Source organism: Rhinopithecus bieti, unplaced genomic scaffold, assembly GCF_001698545.2.
Source record: "Rhinopithecus bieti isolate Rb0 unplaced genomic scaffold, ASM169854v2 scaffold_76666, whole genome shotgun sequence".
Lineage (NCBI taxonomy): Eukaryota > Metazoa > Chordata > Mammalia > Primates > Cercopithecidae > Rhinopithecus > Rhinopithecus bieti.
The window spans coordinates 675,527-678,946 of NW_016829831.1; the positions used below are offsets into that span (position 1 = coordinate 675,527).

Below are 3,420 nucleotides of genomic sequence, written 5' to 3' on the forward strand. Positions count from 1 at the left end.
GTGGCAGTGCAGCCCCGGGCTGAGGTGTAGCAGTCATCAATACCAGCCATCATGAGCAGCTTCTTGGGCACAGGCGCTGAGACGATGCCAGTGCCCCTGGGTGCAGGGATGAGGCGCACCAGCACAGAGCCACAGCGGCCTGTCACCTTGCAAGGGACGGTGTGGGGCTTGCCGATCTTGTTCCCCCAGTAGCCTCTGCGCACCGGGACAATGGAGAGTTTGGCCAGGATGATGGCCCCACGGATGGCGGTGGCCACCTCCTTGGAGCACTTAACACCCAGGCCGACGTGGCCATTGTAGTCCCCGATAGCAACAAAGGCCTTGAACCTGGTGCGCTGGCCAGCACGGGTCTGCTTCTGCACCGGCATAATCTTCAAAACCTCGTCTTTGAGAGAGGCCCCCAAGAAAAAGTCAATGATCTCAGATTCCTTAATGGGCAGAGAGAAGAGGTAGATCTCCTCCAGGGACTTGATCTTCATGTCCTTGACCAAGCGGCCCAGCTTGGTGACGGGCAGCCACTCCTTATCCTCGGCCTTGCCTCCGCGAGCTCCGCGGCCTCGGCCCCGACCCCGTCCACGGACGCGACCCCGGCCCCGGATGCCACTGCCGAAACCTCCGCGGAAGCCACCGCAGTTCCCCATCCCAGGGCCACCAGGGCCTCCGGGCCCCCCTGCTGCACCGGCGTCATCCGCCATTTGGTGTTTTCTCGGAGAAGAAGCCCTCTCTTCCTTTAAAAGCACCAATTATATTGCATAACGACTCCAATCTTAGGACCCCATTCAACATCAGTTACTTGCCCAAAGGCCTTATCTCCAAATTGCTATCACATTGGGTGTTAGGGCTTCAACATATGAATTGTGTCGGGGACAGCACAATTCAGGGCATAACAGTGAGTATTCAGTACGTGAGTGCTTAGTGTGAAGGCCGTGTTTCCCAGCCTCCTCTGAAGTTAGGTCACTAAGTTCATCATCAATGAGATGGAAAAGGAAGACTTGTGAGACAGTTTCTGGTCTTCTTTAAGAAACAGTCCTTTGTTCTTGCTTCTTCATCCCTTCCTCCATCTCAAAGCCTGGAACAAAGACTATGGGGACAAGAGTCCTTTGGAATGGCCTGAAAGTGTCTGGGCCCCCAAGAGCATTGTGGAGTGAAACGACTGACATGCCCGAACTGCCTCTCTCTGAACTCATAAGAGTGAGAAATAATTTTCTATTTTATTTAACTCACTACCCTTTGAGGGACTTCTTTTACTTGTAGCGGAATGTAATCCTAATTAATATACCATACTTATGTAACTGAAGTGGAGATGTCACTAATTATCACATGCTTTGTGGAACATTTGAATTTACATTGTCAAATGAAAAGAAACTTCACAGTTGATTTAAAGTAGTCATTTACAAACTATATGTCCATTTACTAAAACCCAGCATAGTATTAAAAACAAATTTTAACTTTTTTTTTTTTTTTAGACAGAGTTTCGCTCTTGTCGCCGAGGCTGGAGTGCAACGGCGCAATCACAGCTCACCACAACCTCCGCCTCCTGGGTTCAAGCAATTCTCCTGCCTCAGCCTCCCAAGTAGCTGGGATTACAGGCACCCGCTACCACGCCTGGCTGCTTTTTGTATTTTTAGTAGAGACAGGGTTTCATCATCTTGCCAGGCTGGTCTTGCACTCTTGACCTTGTGATCCACCCACCTGGGCCTCCCAAAGTGCTGGGATTACAAGCGTGAGCCACCATGCCCAGTCCAATTTTAAATCTTTTAACTGGGGCTTTCATGGCTCCACTTTGCCTCAGGCTCAAGCACCTCCTCTCACTGATACTAGGACTGCTTTACACACTTTCCTCACCTGCCTGGCTCCTTACAAATTTGAAATTACAGTGACTGATTTATTCTAGTCCAACCCCTTATTTTATAGATGAGAAAGCAGAGATCCAGAAAAGTAAAGTAATCAGAGATTATGGAGAAATAATTACTAGTGTTCAGGATGTGGACTCCCAGTCCAGACCTCTTTCCGTCATTCGGGCACAAATTATCCCCTTTGAATTTCCTTGCGAAGGAATACTCTTGGGTGGACCCTTCCCTCAGCAATCCTGCAGTTCCCCATGGGCCTAGCCCGTTCGTACCATAGTAGCTCAGCAGCTGGACCGGTGAGAGGACACCTCCCCCTGCAGTGGAATTCCAGGATGACTAGTTGAAGGCATCCCCACTCTAGACTGCCTACATCTTCCCTCTAGATGTGGGAACCTGGGGAGGTTGCATGTCTACCTCTCGGAAGTTCTCTCAGCACTCACTTTTTTATCACACAGATTGAGGGACCAGGGTATTACATTCTCAACCCTGTCATCTCCTATCACATTAATGTGATATCATTTTAGTCTATTAGAGTGTCATCACAAAAACAGAGGTGTTAGAGCATGGCAGCACCTGTCAGGGGTTTGCAGATAGTTACTTGAAATATTGGATTAAACCAATTTCATGACATTAGTGGCAGTAACTCGTCCCTGGAGACTAACTTCATTATTTGCACTATGTAAATGAAGGTGTCCTGTGCAGGCTATCATTTAAAAAACAAAAAAGGTCCCCTTACAGAGTTGTGGAATTTAAAAAGTCTAGCACTGAGAGGAGTTTAGAGACCATTAAAGGCCATGTTACAGTATTTCTCTCCTCGCTTTTCAACTTTGAGATGACCAACCACCTTCTCCATGGGCACTTGCTAAGCTTCTCCATTTGTATGGCTGAACACAGACCATTTTCAAATAGGGCGTTAAAAGTATTCAGTTTTACAGTGTAATTTAGCTGCATCTGTACTTGTTTCCTTGACTAGATTATAGACTCCTCAAAAGAATGGGAATAATCTTCCTTTCCTCTTTTTCGTAGCATCGAGCATCAGGCTTTCTATGTACCAAGAGCACAGTGTTTCTTGAGTGATGATCTAGTGGAACCTTTTTTTTTTTTTTTTTTTTTTTTTAACAAACATAAAGACCATTCAGTGTAAAAGAGTTACTCAATGGGGGCAAATTATTTATTCACCTCTCCAAAGCTCACATTTCCTTATTGTACAGTGTAATAATTCTCACTCATAAGAATTTATGTAGACCTTACACCAGGCACAATGGCTCACGCCTGTAATCCCAGCACTTTCAGAGGCAGGGGCAGAGGGATCACCTGAGGTCAGGAGTTGGAGACGAGCCTGGCCAACATGATGAAACCTCGTCTGTACTAAAAATACAGAAATTAACTGGGCGTGGTGGTATGTGCCTGTAGTCCCAGCTACTCAGGAGGCTGAGGCAGGAGAATCGCCTGAACCTGGGAGGTGGAGGTTGCAGTGAGCCACGATTATGTCACTGCACTGCAGCCTTGGTGACAAAGCAAGACTCTGTCTCAAAAAAAAAAAAAAAAAAAAAAAAAAAAAAAAAGAATA

At 46.9% G+C, this 3,420-nt stretch overlaps 1 pseudogene across 1 annotated transcript in view; it reads right to left on the reverse strand.

Annotated features, from left to right (window-relative positions):
* The window catches only part of LOC108524079 (40S ribosomal protein S2 pseudogene), a 1,656-nt pseudogene extending 931 nt beyond the window's left edge, over positions 1–725 (reverse strand). The window contains exon 1 of the transcript XR_001883969.1: positions 6–725. The product of XR_001883969.1 is annotated as a 40S ribosomal protein S2 pseudogene (transcript). The remainder of the gene's footprint in view (positions 1–5) is intronic.
* Between the last annotated feature and the right edge of the window lie 2,695 nt (positions 726–3,420).